Source organism: Delphinapterus leucas, chromosome 13 (genome assembly GCF_059928025.1).
Source record: "Delphinapterus leucas isolate spDelLeu-1000000601 "Yukka" chromosome 13, BTC_Dleu_Yukka2, whole genome shotgun sequence".
In the NCBI taxonomy this organism is placed as follows: Eukaryota; Metazoa; Chordata; class Mammalia; order Artiodactyla; family Monodontidae; genus Delphinapterus; species Delphinapterus leucas.
This window is the reverse complement of record NC_143141.1, coordinates 64,331,334-64,348,829: the sequence shown is the minus strand read 5'-3', so window position 1 is coordinate 64,348,829 and position 17,496 is coordinate 64,331,334. Positions and strand designations below refer to the sequence as shown.

Sequence of the window (17,496 nt, the reverse complement as noted above, 5' to 3'; positions counted from 1 at the left end):
CAGATGGACAGAGAGAAAGAGATTTGAAGATGCTAGCTTTTTTGTTTTTAATTTATTTTATTTATTTATTTTTGGCTGCACTGGGTCTTCGTTGCTGTGCGCGGGCTTTCTCTAGTTGCGGAGAGCGGTGGCTACTTTTTGTTGTGGTGCACGGGCTTCTCATTGGGTGGCTTCTCTTGTTGCGGAGCATGGGCTCTAGGCGCGCGGGCTCCGTAGTTGTGGCACACGGGCTCAGTAGTTGTGGCTTGTGGGCTCTAGAGCGCAGGCTCAGTAGTTGTGGCGCACGGGCTTAGTTGCTCCGCAGCATGTGGGATCTTCCCGGACCAGGGCTCGAACCCGTGTCCCCTGCATTGGCAGGCGGATTCTTACCACTGCGCCACCAGGGAAGCCCCAAAGATGCTAGCTTTGAAGGTGGAGGAAGGTGGCCATGAACCAAAAAATGTAGGCTGCCTTTGAAAGCTGAAAGGACAAGGAAACGGGGTCTCCCCTGGAGCCTCCAGAAGGAATGCAGCCCCATGGATTCACTTTAGACTTGTGACCTCCAGAACTGTAGACAACAAATTGACGTTGTTTTAAGCCTCTGAATTTGATGTAATTTGTCATAGCAGCAATAGGAAACTAATACAGCTGTGGTTGGAAGGGACGTGTTGGAGCTTCCACCACAGCCACCTGTCTCTGGGTGGCCCATCTGTGGAGAGTCACACCCATAGTCCTAATGGAGCTTTTGAAGGGAGATCTGAAGGCACTCAGTGGCAGGCTCCCCAGTGCTGTCCTTAGAGACTTTCAGGCAGGTGCCTTGTCCTCTACATCACCAGCAAGCAAATTGTACCTGGCCCTGCACCTCCTTTGGAGCAGACCTGGGATTTGGTGGGAGCTCGGGGATGGCAGGGAAGAGAAGGAGAAGCAGTAGCCCACCCACACACATTGCAAGTGGTGGATTGCCAGCTGTGGCTTTCCTGGAAGGCTCTTAAATGGCTTTCAGAACATTCTTTCTTGGGGCCCTACATTCTTTGGCAGGGCTGTCATGACCCAAGAGGATTTGCCAGCAAGCCACATCCTCTGGGGTGTTTTGTGGGCTGCTCTGCAGCGTGGCATAGGGACCCTGGCTCAAGAGAGCTGCTTCCCTCTAAACCTAGTATTCAGGAAGTGTTTGGCCCTTTTCTGTTTATCCTCAAGATGAAAGGAAAGTCTCTCCATTGTCCGCCTACAAAAAGGAGTTTGCTCCTAGGGTTTAGGGAACTGTTATGTTGAGTCCTTACACCTGCTAAGATATCACCCCAAGTCCCAGAGGCCAAAAATAAAAGGCAACATCTTACTCTCTCAAGCAATGATTCAGTCACCAAGATCAGGCAAGAGACCATTCTCCTATTCTGTAATATCTTCTCACTCCTCTCTGCCCTCATATACAGCCCTAATCAATGGCTGTATGTTGTTGTCCCAACATTTTGAAATTGTTTGACTCTCCCCACCCCCCGACCCCAAATCCATGCATTCTTCAGTGCTGGAATCATGTCTAATAGCCCCTGATATTCCCAGAGGTTAGCATGGAGCTTGGCACATAATAAGTTATTGATAATATTTGTTGGATGAACGAACTTTACCCTATGCAGTTATTTATGTAGTTGATACCCACCGGATGTAGTTGTTTTTTTAAAAAATTGAGGTATAATTTATGTATAACCCATCAAAAAGTATTAAATATTTGGTTCAATGATTTTTTTTTTTTTTTTTTTTGGCTGTGTTGGGTCTTCGTTGCTGTGCAAGGCTTTCTCTCTAGTTGCAGTGCGGGGGCTACTCTTCGTTGCGGTGCGTGGGCTTCTCACTGCAGTGGCTTTTCTTGTTGCGGAGCATGGGCTTTAGGCGTGTGGACTTCAGTAGTTGCAGCATGAAGGCTCTAGAGTGCCTGGGCTGCGCGGGCTCAGTAGTTGTGGCGCGCGGGCTTAGTTGCTCCGCGGCATGTGGGATCTTCCCCAACCAGGAACCGAACCTGTGTCCCCTGCATTGGCAGGTGGATTCTTAACCACTGCACCACCAGGGAAGTCCCTTTGTTCAATGATTTTGACAATTGAATACATGATGACAATTGAATGCACCAAACAAGCAATAACTGCTATTCATGTATTTTTTTCACAATGGATGAATTTTGCCCATTTTTGGACTTCATATAAATAGAATCATACAGTGTATACTCTTTGGTTAGCTTCTTTCACTTAGCATAACTGGAAGTCTTAAGATTCATCCGTGTTGTTGCATCATCAGTACTTTTTTCCCTTTATTTCTGATTATTATTCCAATTTATGAATATACCACAATATGTTTACTCATTTTCCTGTTGATCAACTTTGGCCTATTTCTAGTTTGGGGCTGTTATGAATAAAGCCTCTCTGAATATTCTTGTACAAATCTCTTTGTAGATATATGTTTTCATTTCTTTTGAGAAATACTGAGTATGAGATTTCTGAGTCATAAGATAGATGTAGAAGTTAATTTTGTAAAAAACTGACAAACTGTTCTACAAAGTGGTTGTACCATTCTCCGTTTCTAACAGCAATGTTTGAGAGTTCCAGTTTTTCCACATCCCCATCAACTTTTGGTATTGTCATACTTTAAATTTTAGACATTTTAATGAGTGTAAACATTGTAGTTGTAATTTGCATATCGTGATGACTAATGATGTTGAAAAACATTTCATGTGCTTCTTGGTTATACATGTACCTTCTTTTGTGAAATGGCTGCTCCAATCTCTTGCCCATTCTAAAAAATTAGATCCTTTGTCTTATTATTGATTTGGAGGAGTTCTTTATATATACTGGAAAGAACCCTTTGTCAAATATATGTAACTGGCTTTCCTATTTATTTTCTTAATTGTGTGTTTTGATATGCAAAACATTTTTATTTGGCAAAAGCTAATTATCATTTTTAATAGTTGATGCTTTTTGCATCCTTTCTAAGTATTTTTTACCTACCTCAACATGGCAAAGATATTATTTCATGATTTCTACTAGAAACTTTATTGTTTTAGGTTATACTTTGTTTTATGATCCATCTCAAACTGATCTTATTGTATGGAGTGAGATAGAAGTCAAAGTTATTTTTATTTTCATATAGTTATTCTGTTATTCCAGGTCCATTTGTTAAGTCTTCCTTTATTCATTGAATTATCTTGTCACTTTTGGTCAAAAATCAATTAACTCTTTATGTGTGGGTCTATTTCTGGATTCTGTTCTATTGCTATTTTCCTATTTTCATGTCAATACCACAATGTCTTGATTCATCTAGCATTATTTTTAGTTTTGAAACCAGATATTATGTCTTCTAACTTTATTCTTTTTAAAAATTCTTTTGGCATTCCCATATCGGTTTTAGACTCAGCTTGTCAATTTCTCTAAAAAAAGCCTGCTGGAATTTTAATAAGGATTATATTAAATCCATAAATAAATCTGGGGAGAATGAATGTCTTAACAACATTTAGTCTTCAAATTCATAAACATATTGTGTCTCTCCATTTTGTTTGGTCTTCTTTAATTTATCATAACAATGTTTTATAGTTTCTATTGTACAGGAATTGTATATCTTTTATTAGATTTTTTCTCAGTATTTGACATTTTTGATATTATTGCAAATGGTATTTTAAAATTTTTGTTTCCTAATTGTTTATTGCTAATATATAGAAATAGAATTAATTTTTGTATGTTCACCCTGCTAAATTCACTCTTTAGTCCTCATAGTTGTTTTCTCTATTCCATAAGGTTTTCTACATAAACATTCATGTCATCTGCAAAGAATGACAATTTTACTTTCTTTCTTTGTGCCTTTTACCTGTATACCTTTAATTTCTTTCTTTCTTTTTTTTTTTAATCTTATTACATTGGCTAGAACCTCCAGTAAAATGGTGAAAGTGGATGTCTTTGACTTGTTTCTGATCTTAGGAGGAAATATCATTAAGTAGTATATTGGTTATAGATTTTCAGAGAAGTCTTTGAGTAGTTTGAGGAAGTTCCTTCTATTCCTAATTTTCTCAGTTTTTTCATGAATGGTTGTTGACTTTTGTCAAAAATTTTTTATGCATCTACTGAGATGATCATATAGTTTTCTCTCTTTATTCTTTAATTTCACTGAATAATTTTCCAGTGTTAAACCAACCTTGCACTTCTTGAAAACCTCACTTAGTCATGATGTATTTTCTTTTAAAATGTATAACTGGATTATTTTCTAATGTTTTGTTAAGAATTTTAAATCTATCTCATGAGAAATATTGTCTGTAGTTTTCTTTTATTATGTCTTTGTCAGTATTTGGTATTGGGATTATGCTTGCTTTATAAAATGAGTTGGGAAAAATTATCCTCTTCTATTTTTGAAAGAGTTTGTGTTGAATTGGTAGAATTTCTTCCTTAAATCATGATGTCTAGTGGGAAGCAGCTGCATAGCACAGGGAGATCAGCTTGGTGCTTTGTGACCACCTAGAGGGGTGGGATAGGGAGGGTGGGAGATGCATGAGGGAGGGGATATGGGGATATATGTGTACATATAGCTGATTCACTTTGTTATACAGCAGAAACTAACACAACATTGTAAAGCAATTATACTCCAATAAAGATTTAAAAAAAAAATCATGATAGATTTCATTAGTAAAATCACCTGGGTTTCAAGTTTTTCTTGTACAAAGATTTTTGAAAATGAATTCAGCTGTTTGAGTTGACGTAAGAATATTTATGTATGTATGTATCTATTTTGGTAAGTTATGTTTTTAAAATTATGTTTCTATTTCATCTAAATTGTTTAATTTATCAACACAAAGTTGTCTGTAATGTTTCCTTACTATCTTTTGCTTGATTGTAGGACTTGTAGACATGCTCCCTTTTTTCATTCCTAATGCTGATAAAAGTATTTTCTCTGTTTTACTTGATCAATCTTGCAATCTTTTATTGACCTTTTGAGGAAAACTTTTTGACTTTATTATTTGTCAGTTTTCTATTTCATCGATTGCCATTCTCACCTTCGTTATTTTTCTTTTTTCTACTTTGGGTTTAATTTGTTCTTTTTCTAGCTTCTTAATGTGGAGCTTTAGATCGTATTCCAAACCCTACTTTTTTTCCTGAAAAATGTAAAACTATACATTTGCCTCTAAATACTTCTTCAGGTATATTGCACAAATGTTGGTAGGCATTCCTAAACTATGTGTTCCTGTGTTCCTGAACTATGAAACTATGAACTATGACTATCTGGGCTAAAAAACAGTTTCTCTTGATAAATAAACAATTAAATACTGTGGAAAAAAATCATTCAGTTCAAAATATTCGCTTTTTGTGAAACACATGCCCTCAAAGTTAGATACTTCCCCCCTCCCATCTACTTTACTTTCAGTGTTCTTCTTTGGCGTCTTTCCATCCCAAAGCCTGACCCATCTCTAAAATGGGACACTGGGAATACATCAGGAACCCACTGATGACTTATAGTGTGTTCTAAAAAATCATGCCTGGCTTTAACTAAATAATGTATAGTTCTCACTCCACAGCGGAGGCTGAGGCATCATCTACTAACCCTATCCATTGCTTTCATAAATCCCACTTCAAGGTCTTTCCATGTCATGATGTACACAGGTGTTTGGGTTTAGGGTGCCCTGGCATGACCCTTGCTGGCAACAGTGTCTTGCCCGGAGATGGAAAAACACATGAAAAGTAGAGCCCTTACAAGAAGCTGCTTTAACAACGCTTTCCTCTGTCAGGGTGTGGTGCTCATTAGACTTTTGCACCCCTCCTACCCAAACATTCCCTCATTTCCTGTTGCAAAACAGTGCAACAGCCCCTATGGTAGATACTTTAATAATAGTGCTGCCTCCAAAAACGAAGATCACAACTCACTCCAGACCCACAGTTGCCACAGGGTCCTCTACAGAGGCGTGTGTTATCTCGAAGCCCTGGGCAGAGCTCCCCAAAGGCTGAAGAGCCCATTGCTGAGCAAGAGGGGCTCACAGGCCACACGCAGACACCAAGCTGCAGGGCTGGCAAAGCAGTGACAGGAGAGCTGGAGGGGAGCCCTATCTTACCTTTGATCATGTTTTTCAAACCAACAACAAAAGTCTTCCCTCAGTGACAAATACCAAAACCTGGAAAAACCAATTCTCTTTTGGACTGACAATCCCTGCACTGTGATCTCCTCTGGACTGGCGATCCCTTGTAACAAGGTAATTGTAGGGAAGATGGCCTGAGTGAGGCCTGATCTCAGTGTCACAGGCTGCAAGTCACAGAGAGAATTGTTTCCCCCAGGAATGACTGATATTTTCTTTCCTGGTCTGTTTGGTTTCCTCTTTTTCTCATTAGCTTTTACATTCAAGAAATATTCATTGGAATAATTAAAAAATTAAAGTTTTCCCAATGCTTTGCAGAAATCAGGTAACGTTATTTGGGCAGTACCAGCCAGTTGCATAATTCTAAGTCACCTGGGGTGTATGAAGAGATAGTGTCCATTAGGAAAGAACACTTCTTGCCCACACCTTGTGTTTCCACACTGGAGAGTCTCTGTTAGAGAAACGATCTGGTCCCTCCTCCCATTTAGGGCACAGCAGAATCAGGCATATGTGACACTGCTGCTTCTATGTTCTCTTGTTTTAGAGCTGCCTTCCTGCAGGAAGTCTGCTGTTTGCTTTCTGGGCCATAGACTAAGCAGGGTAGGGCAGGCTGTAGCCCTGGTATGGAGGTGGCAGTTGTCCAGGGCTGGCTGTGACCCAGTAGTTCCAACATAGCAGGAGGTCTGCTTAATTCAGGGGAAGTGGCTCATTTACCAAGCTCATGTTCTGTGCCTAAATTGCATCCTCCAAACAGCATTGTCACTGGGGATGCTGCTGTGTTATTTCCTATCTGACTCCTGTATCTATTTCTTAGTTGGTTCTGAACTCAGGAAAGGGATTAAATGATGATATTTATTGACTCATACCTTAAATGTCAAAATTCCTTTAGGCCTGAGTCCAGCAAGATTATGGGAATAATGATCAGACTGGGCTTGAGACTTCTTATTTATTTATTTATTTATTTATTTTTGGCTGCATTGGGTCTTCATGGCTGTGCGTGGGCTTTCTCTAGTTGCGGAGAGCGGGGGCTACTCTTCATTGCAGTGCGCGGGCTTCTCATTGCGGTGGCTTCTCTTGTTGCTGAAAACAGGCCCTAGGCGCACGGGCTTCAGTTGTGTGACACGTGGGCTCAGTAGTTGTGGCTTGTGGGCTCTAGAGCACAGGCTTAGCTGCTCTGTGGCCTGTGGGATCTTCCCGGACCAGGGATGGAACCCGTGTCCTCTGCATTGGCAGGAGGATTCTTAACCACTGCACCACCAGGGAAATCCCCTGAGCCTTCTTGACGAAACCTCCCATGGAAGGAATTCTTTCCCCTTTGCTCCCACTACTCCCCAGCAAACAGCATTTCCTGAAGATGGCAAACCTGGCCCACCCCTGCAAGTAGGGCAGCTGGGACAACATGTCTGGGTATGTGACCTTGGGATACTTGTTTAACCGGAATGTTTACAATTTAGGTGTGGTCCTTAGTTGTTAAGCTCTTGATTTGTTTTGTTGTTTTTGTTTGCTTAGAAGAGAGAATGTCAGCACTGGCATCGGTTAGTGAGTATTCTACTGACAAATCGTGCTATGTCTCATAATTCATCTCTTTTATAGCAGGTAAGGAACGCTGAAATGCTGATGTTTTTAAATAAAAATTTTCATTCAACAAATATTTACTGAATGCTGCGTCAGGAAGTTTTCTAGAGCTAGGACTACAGTTATGAGCAAAACCAGATATAAACTCTGACCTCATGGAACTTTTACTTTAGAGAAGGAGAGTGGCCTTAGCAGTCACCAGAAATGAATGTGAAAATGCCTGCCTTTCTTTTCTCAATGTTCCTGGCCAGACTGAGCTAATTTGTTATTCTGTGGATCTCATATGAGGCCCTAAAGATGATTTATTCTGTTGCCATTTTAAAGATTAAGCACGGCAATCTTACGTATGTGTTCTCTAGAACTAGTATTGGGCTACGTTTTTTAAACATTTCATTGCTATGCTTTATAATGTAGAGTCAAATCTATAACAGGAGGCTTAATTAGATTTCATTTAATGTAAGATACTGTCAATTGGAAAACCATTATTTTATATACTACTATGAAATAAAAAATTTGTAAGTTCAACTGACATGTCAACAAAATTAAGACATAGCCTGATATCAGAGATATTGAAACGTGAAAAAAAATAGTTTAGCACTCTCTAAAGAGTGGTCTCTGGACCAGAATCATCAGTGGTCTCTGGACCAAAATCAGCATCACCTGGAAACTTGTTGGGAATGCAAATTACCCAGCTTTACCACAGACTTCTGGGGGTGGGACCCATGCGATCTGGGTTTAACAAGCCCTCCAAGTGATTCTGATGCATGATAAAGTTTCAGAACCACTGAAATAGTGCACTTTAATATCTCTGGAATTTGATATTTCCAAGACATTTTCATAGATTTAATCATTTCAGCAAACATCTTGAAAACCTCTTACTTGTAAGACATCATGCTGGATGCACAATACGTAGAGTTGAACAGGACTTATTTGCCAACCAGGAATTTATAGTCTAGAGGCAGATTTGTAATTTAAGAACTAAAAGATCAGACCCAGTGTGATGAGTTCTGTGAGTGAGGTACCCTCAAAAGGCCGGGGAAGCCCTGGGGAAAAAGAGGTAACTTCTGACTTTAATATTGGTGAAGAGTTCATAATGGAGGTGGAATTTAACACTATGCCTTGAAGGATGTGCAGCATTTAATTTTTCAGAATGAAAATAAATGAGAAATAATATTCCACAGAAGGCTTTTCTTCCCAATCCTGTTCTTTTTTATGGAAATTCCTGAAAAAGCTGGAAATTAATTAGAAAGACATATGATGAAAAAATAAGTGTGATGGCGATCATGACAATCTTCCCCTTGGACTCCCTGGAGATAGGTTCACCATCAGCACCTTGGTGCCAACAGAAATTCCAGTGGGTGCCAGGGAAAAAGGCAAGCCTGAGCACTTCTTTTTATCAGCTTGTAATACTCGCGATGGAAATATTGTTGATGAGAAGCAGACAGTGTCCCAGAGCAGTTTTTCTGGAAGGACAAAGTGAGAGAACCCAGAGCCCAAGAAGCCTTGTATGGTATACTTTTTTTTTTAATATAAAAACCCACTAGCATCTTTATTTGTCAACAATAGCCACTTATAAAATGTAGTAGACAAAGAGCATCTTATCATGGTAACAGCAAAACACTAAGATTAACCTAATAGTAAATGTGCTAAAGGACTCAATATTTTGTATGTAATAATTCTCTCCAAATTAATCTATATAGTAAAATAATCTGAATAAACTTGACACACTGATTGTAAAGTTCATATAAAGGAAAAATGTTTTTAAAATATCCAAGAAAATGTATGGAAAAATTAAAATGTGAACTTGCATGACCAAATATTAAATATACTATTATATGTAGTTATGTTAATTAAAATTCTTCCTCCAGATACAGAAAAGAACAAAGAGAGAGGAATAAAAATGCCTTCTATATATGTGAATTTAATACATAAAGTCAATCAGGCATTTTAATCAGCGGAGAAAGGGGAGAATATATGAAATAAAGAGCACTGGGAAAATTATTCTAGCACTTTGGAAGAAAACTCAAATTCCTACATCATTCCATATACAAAAATAAATTCCAATGCAATTTAAGCACTAAACACCACAAAATATAAGCATAGTGGAAGAAAATATGGGAGAATTCTTTTATAATCTTGTGATTAGTAATAGGTATGGTATATTTTGGGTCCGAGCTGTGGAACAGATGTATCACCGGATTTCACTGTCCTGGAGGGTCTCAAGTTAACCTCATTTACATTGTAGTCACCGACTTTTGGACACATAAAATTTAGAAGCACAGAACATTTGAGCTTAAAAGAACAAGGATAAAGAGAAAAAAGCTTAAAGGAATAAGCTTAAAGGAACAAGGATAAAGGGAAAAAAGATTTTTTAAAACCCCAGAAGTAGTGCAATGGCCAACTTGGACTACAGTCCAATCTATAAGTGAATTTAATTCTTTACGCTATCTTCAGCAGCAGAGCACTGTGCATCAGGTTTGTGCTGCTCACACCTTCATGTGGGAGGGGTACAGCCTTCCCATTTATTGCAGACAGCAAAGAGACCAAAGCCATGCAGCTCCTCACCCAAGAAGTGTTTCAGCCACTTCTCTTCAACAAGAAGAGGTGTTGTTAACGTGAGAACTGTGAAAGGTCTTTGGAGTTAGAGTCATTCCCAGGGGTTCTGAGAATGGTCACAGCCTGTTTCTAACTCCCGAATTTGGGAGACAAAAGGAAAGCAGAGCTCTGACAAAAGGCAGTAAGGGGATCCTTGCCAAGTCATCTGGATGCTTCTCTTAGCCACAAACACTTCTTTTCCATTTTGATTGGACATTAGCCCCTGACTCTCCACCTCTCATCTCCCCTCCCCCAGTGCGATGGAATTACATTCGTGGTATACTCTTTACCTGACAGGCATGGGGTACAGGCTCTTAGCAACTCTGAAGGCTTTTGGAGGAGCAGTCTCCATCATGTGTGTCTTGCTGAGTCCTCCTGCACATCCATGGGATGTGGCCAGCCTCTCCCACCCACAGTTCCATCACCTCGGGAACCCCAAGGAGTACTTATGTTAGATAATGATGCCATAAAAGACCCAAAGAGATATCAGTTGCAAACCAAGCACAGAACCTTTCTGTCTGAAATAAGACATATTTTGAAAAGTCAAGGATTCTGTGTTCTTCTGCTTCATTCTCAACTCACTAGGAATAACTCTCCAAAGGCTTATTTAAGACACCACTTGATGTTTTTGAGCTGCATGCTCCATACCACGTGAGATAATCTGAGGCTCTCACACTACTTGCTCTGCCTGTTAAAATGCAGTAGATAAGAGAACATAAGATTTCAACATGGTTATACAATTTTTACCTTTGGGGAAAGTGGAAGCAAGCAGGGATCTGCAATCTTGGTTTTGGATATTCAATGAAAAATGTACATTCAGAACATATCCCAGCCAGCAGGACAGGAATAAAGACGCAGGCGTAGAGAATGGACTTGAGGACACGGGGAGGGGGAAGGGTAAGCTGGGACGAAGTGAGAGAGCAGCATTGACATATATACACTACCAAATGTAAAATAGATAGCTAGTGGGAAGCAGCCACATAGCACGGGGAGATCAGCTCCCTGACCTTTGTGCTTTGTGTCCACCTAGAGGAGTGGAATAGGGAGAGTGGGAGGGAGACGCAAGGGGGAGGAGATATATATGGGGATATATGTCTATGTATAGCTGATTCACTTTGTTATAAAGCAGAAACTAACACACCATTGTAAAGCAATTATACTCCAATAAAGATGTTAAAAAAAAGAAGATATCCCAGCCAAACTGAGTATATTGCTTTTTCAGATGCAGTGATATTCACAATGAAGAAATTAAATGTCTTATAAGGAAGGCATTATTAACAAGTATTATTTTGATTCAGAACTGGACTGGGGCCTTACAAGTCTTCTCTAGGTATCTGTGGGATAGTAGAGGAGGCCTGTAATAATAGGTAAGAGCCTGGGATTTGAATTTAGAGAGGCTTGGTTTGAATCCCAGCTCTTCTATTTACTGGGACCTGGAAAATTTGCTTCAGCTCTTCTGTGAAATGGAGATAATAATGTCCATCTTGTAGGGTTATTAGAATTGTTTCTGAGGAGCAAATACACTGATGTTTGTAAGCACAGCACCTGGCATGCGGTACATTCTCACTGAGTGGTATTTAAACAATTACCCATACATGCATCGTGGGCTCCACACTCTCTTAAAAACAGCAGACCTCTTCTCCTACTTAGCAGAGACCAGGGGACAGAACCATTGTCTGTGGGAGGCTTACAGCAGGGAAAGCAGTGGGAAAGGTAGGGTAGAGAGTGGAAAACAGAGCAGACAGCACAGGGCATTCTCTGAGCGCCTGTCAAAGGAGGTCTTTCTCCATCATGTTGATGCAGGAAGTCAGGACAAAGTGTCCATCAGGGCCCACAGAGGGGCATGTGCTTGACCATCAAGGATAAGCTCCCAGTCATGAATTCCTGCCTGTAATGAAAGTGGTGTTACGTGGATGCTCTGTGAGGAAGCACTTAAGTAAATGATACTTCTGTAGGCAAGGCAAAAAGAAAGTTGAACCATTGGTCACTGTGACTAGGAGTTGAGGGAGTGATGCCATTTTCTTGCAAAGTAGTGATGAGCACAAACTTTCCAAACCACTCATCTGCTTTGCATGTGTAAAACTGGCATCTGAGCACGTCATTTGGCACAAAATCGTGCAGCATTAACGTTTTCATATGGATCATGAAAGTATGTAAAAAACTAATTGCCACATGGGAAACCAATACTGGCTTTGGCTAGCTGATCATTAATTGTTCTTTACAAGAATGACAGCCGTGCTGAGGATGGTGCCTACTCTGTCCTTATTTGCAATTTTCTAAGAGGGGATCATCACCAGTCATTTCTCTGTCCAGAGAAGCAACATTCTGAGCAGCTGTATCCTTTAAAATCACAAAACTTGGCATGTCCTTCAACCACCTTGTTCCTTTAGGCCCACAACTGGGCCACTGAGACCTGTGAGCCAACACATTCTTTTCAGGTGAGAGCCCGGAGTTAAGAACACAAGCAAAAACACAGAAATAAACCAACCATGTGCCTCCTTTGGGCATCTGATTTGGCCTATAAGTGTGGACTCAAAAATAACTAGAGGTTTAATTGCACATCTAAATTTAGCGCATGAATTTGCATGTGTAAGTAATCAGGGAAGTATTTGCTTAGAAATGTGTTCCATTTCCTCTGTTTGCTCTAAATCAAATTGCCAAGCAGCAGATCAGATTCTGAAATACTTTTTAAAAATGTGTTCTAGAGCCCCACCGCTTTAGCCTGCAATCCTGTGGGACCTCAGGACCCAACTGGGATAGACACATGAGAGCTGTTTTCAAGGAGGCTGCCAATGGCAATCAAGGACATGGGCCAAAGTTGGTCAAGTGACTTTAGATGGGAGTCCCTTTCCCTCACTCTCCACCCCAACAGGAACCAGATCCCATCCATACTGATTTTGCTGTCCTTTTGGTTACAATAGTAAGAACATTCAGTGGGCACACGGGAGGGGTATTATGAAGGACCAGAGATAGAGCCTGGTATAGTATTGCCTATCTCCATTCATTCATTCACTCAGATGTTTTTCAAGTGCCTATTATATACCATATTATCAATACAAAGATGAAAAAACCATAATTCCTGCTTTTAAGAAGGTAACAATCTAGAGGGAGACTTCACACAGTTAATGATAATATGCTGTAGTAGGTGCTATTAATATTGGTGGGGCAGGTTGAATGGTTGGTTCCAATTCCTCACTTCCCTGTAGCATTAGTTTTAGCTATCCACCCTTTCCGTGGCTTCATAGGTAGAGTGGACTTCCCTGGCCCTTGGCTCTGGGCTTGGCCATGTGCCTTGTTTTGGCTTGGAGTGGGCTTGCTTGGTTGGGCTTGAGTTTATGCATGACCATGAGGGAAATAGGTCCTGGTAAACCACTGCACATCAGAAGGAGACATGGAGCAAGGGCCGTTCCAGCCATCCTGCAGATGAATGAGAATAAGTGCTTTTTTTTGTATTCCACTGAGGTTTTGTGACTGCTTATGTGTGCAGTAAAAGCTGACTGATATACCAGGTTTTGTGCAGGCAAATCTATGAGGGGCTCCAAGACCAGGCTTGAAGGTCCCCAGGAGGCTCCTGAGAGATGAGGATGACTAAGCTGAGACCTGGAGAATGAGTGGGCTGTGTGCATAGGGAAGGGAAGGGCTGGGGGCGGGAGTTAGTGGTGAGAGGTAGAAGGAAGGGCAGATGGAAGGGATGGAGGTCCCAAAGAGCTCAACTTGTTCTCTGAGCTACAAGTAGTGAGTGTTTCTTGGCTGGAGCAGGTAGAAGCACCAGTGACCTTGCACAGGGCCATCATCCTGAAGAGAGGGGAGGCCCAAATCCAGCAGTCTTCTTGAGGACACTTTCGCTATACACCGACTGCTATACATCACTGAGGATTTCTTTGCCAGGAGTTTCTTGTAGAGAAAAGTGACTTGAGGGAAAAGCTTCAGGTTATTTTGACCTGTATTCATTTCCTATTATCCATTTTGAAAGTAAGGGTCAAATTGACCAGGAGTCTGGTTAAAGACTAAAGTCCACTGAGTGTGATACATACAATTCTGGTAGATGGTATACTATGTCATGTACAATATTCCAACTGTATTTTGGGGCAACAACTTCTATTTATCAGATGGCTTTTCTTAAAGCTGATCATTTTCGTTTTCAGGATATATATTCCAGAATCATAGAACTGTAGAATTTGTAGAGACTTAAAATTTTCTTATGCAACTTTCCTGAAGGGCACCAGAGAGGGAAGTGGATAGCTAGAGATCCACTAGCTCTCTTGGTAGGGCTGGAAAAGGCAAGGTTTTTTACTTTAGTCTGTTGCTCACTCTCCCTTCCCTACCTACCTTTCTTATTTCCTTCCTTCCTTCTTTCCCCTCCCTCCTGTCTTCTTTCTTTGTTTCTTTGCTTCTTTCTTTCTTTCTTTCTTCCTCCCTCTCTCTCTCTCTCTTCCACCATGCTAGGCCTTACCTGGAATATTTTCCTTTTTGTCTTTCTTCATGCTAGAAATTCCACTTTTTACTACTGGATCAAAGCCATGATTGACTAGCCCAGGCACCTGTCTTATGGGAGGCACCACACATGGAGGGCCCAGCTTGAACACACACACACACAGATCACAGTAGCAATTCTGTCTCTTCTCTCTATTTTACACTGCACCTAGGATTCTAAATATTGTTAAATATTTTTTTTTCTTTTCCTTTGGTTAAAAAGTTCTTCAATATAATAACCCATGTTTATTTGAAATGAAGGGGATTTTAATTGTTCAAAAGTTCAAAATACTCAATCCATTTCTTTAAAAGAACAATAATATATTGGACTACTCAGGATTTAGCATTTTCTTTGAATAATGCCATGTTAGAGAAGCATTATAGACTTAGCAGGATTAGTTGACCTCACACTTGTGTTTCTGTACTCTATCTGAAACCTACATCATATTAACTGATAATAATAAGAGCCAGTTCCACCTATAACTCATACTGCAAGTTGACTTTGTCATGACTCACAAGCACACCATTAACACGTAGTTAAGTATGTATGCTTTTTCCTTCTTTCTTTTCCTCTTCTTTCTTTTCCTCTTCTTTCTTTCTTTTTGGTTTAGAACAATTTTAACTTCATGTGGCACATACTTTTCTGAAATTTGACTGATGCCTTGGCGACATACTCCTTTCATGAGATCTAAACTCAAAGTTCAGAAGATTTTTTTTTTTCTAACAAGTACAAAATTGTCAAGATGATCTTAAAAGCCTATGACTCAGCTATATATTCTTGAGTCAGTAATTAAATGGAGAAACCATTCGGTTATTTGCCAAGGAATTTTACCTCTTGAGAGTGTCCTGGTGTTAGAAACTATCCAGACCATATAACTGGGAAGTTAAAATTAACAACCAGAAAATGACTGCCTTTGCCTTCAGCATTTCTCTCTGATGAAATCTGGCTTTGAGGAAGCTTGTAATCTGGGTTCTAGTCCCTGCTCTGCCACAATTCCACACGTGACCTTGGGCAAATCACATAAGCCTCTGTGGTCTCAGACTCCTCATTTGTCAAATTAGAGGGTTGAATCAAGTTAGCTTGAAATGCCTGCCTATTTCTATGTCTAGCTCTTAAAGTTATTATCCCAAGAATGTTTGGTTGTTATTTATTCTCCAAATCCACTTAGATGAGAACCAGTAAGAAGGAGGCTGAAACTGCAGCAAGTGGCACACAGGTTGAATTTAAAGAACTTTACCATAGAAAGAAATATTAACTACAAAGCCAGATTATACAGTTAATCTGGCTGCTCTTAGAGGTCCTTAAGAAGGGCTTGCAAATAGGAAGCCTGATTTGGTTTACATATAGTTCTCCCTGAGCCTAGCATCGATTACAAAGGAGGGCAGATTCTTCTACAAACAAGGCCCGATTTTATAAGTGACTATTTTATTTAGTATCTTTATTGGGACTCTTAAATTATAGAAGCAACCATCAACTTAAGTGAATTTTGGTATCACTTTTTGTTTTAAGGATGTAGATACCTCATGGAGCCCAAAAACAGAAATGCAGGTGAACCTCAGGATGGGTCTGTAGCCAGGAGTAGAGAAGTTGTCAGGAGCCTCCAGAGGCCCCTCTCTCTATCTCTTGCTGCTACTTCTAGTTATTGCCTTCATTCTTTGCTCTCTGCAGAATATGCAGCCTCAGATAGAAGAGTCCCCCCTTCCCAACCACCATGTAACACATATACACACACAGTTCCAGAAGCTAAAGTTTACTTTGTCTTCATAAAAGGAAACTGATTTGTTGCAAATGTCTCAATTCAGATACAATTCAGATTCCAAATTCCTAAAAGAAAGAATCCAGGAATTCCCTGGTGGTCCAGTGGTTAGGACTCAGTGCTTTCATTGCTGGGGCCCAGGTTCAGTCCCTGGTCGGGGAACTAAGATCCTGCGAGTTGCATGGCATGGCCAAAATAAATAAATAAATAAAATAAAAACAAATAAACAAACAAAAACTAAAATAAAGAATCTGATTGCCTTGATTGGCTCAGCATGGCCAAGCATTCATTCATCCCTGGTGCGGTCAACTGCAGCCAAGGAGGCAGGGTCATACATTACAGACAGGGCTGTGGAGCAGGAATTCTGCACTACACAACTCTAGGGGGCACTTTTCACATTGTGTTGTGTGTGTGTGTGTGTGTGTGTGTGTGTGTGATGCCCAATGGTGTTGTGCAATGAGAGGTCCTCAGCTATAATCAAAAGGCACTTACTATAAAGATCCAACCAACTGCAGTTGCTAGAAAATCAACCTCTTCTCCAGTACAACTCCCTCCCACATTCTAGACCTTAGTAACTTTCCTCTACTCGGGGCCAGAAATCCCACCAATCTGTCAGATCCATGACACATGTCTGATTCTTTACAGTTCTGTATCCTTTTGCCTGAGATGAGCATCCAGAAAGAGATCTCCCGTGTTTCCTTTCTAAAAGCCACTAGGATGTGACAATGGCTCTCAAGAAGAGACCTGTTCCCTCCTCCTCACTTAGAGGCAAGGATTCCAAGTGGTTGATCTTCTGAAGTACTGTCTTCTGGAATCCAGCATTTTCTTGGTTTCACCTCCACAATCAAAATCATTGTGCACTGAGAAGAGACAATTCTCACAGTAACACCAAAGCACACAGATCCATTGGACATGAACCAGTATTACACACTTTTAATTTATTTTCTTTGGTTCACAACTTCTTCATGCAGATTTATGAAGACTAGACGTGGAGATCAGTTTAGCCCTAATTCTGCCTTATTTAACGTG

The 17,496-nt window shown here is 40.3% G+C and overlaps 2 long non-coding RNA genes across 4 annotated transcripts in view; one reads left to right on the top strand and one right to left on the bottom strand.

The window, feature by feature from the left end:
• The window catches only part of LOC111174873 (uncharacterized), a 61,455-nt gene that overhangs the window by 38,578 nt on the left and 5,381 nt on the right, over nucleotides 1-17,496 (bottom strand). The window lies entirely within an intron of this gene.
• LOC149747775 (uncharacterized) overlaps nucleotides 3,024-17,496 on the top strand; it is an 89,453-nt gene continuing 74,980 nt past the window's right edge. For 2 of the 3 annotated variants that reach the window (XR_016395472.1, XR_016395470.1), the window contains exon 1: nucleotides 3,024-7,663. This is a non-coding gene — a long non-coding RNA (uncharacterized LOC149747775). The other variant, XR_016395471.1, reaches the window with a different exon arrangement.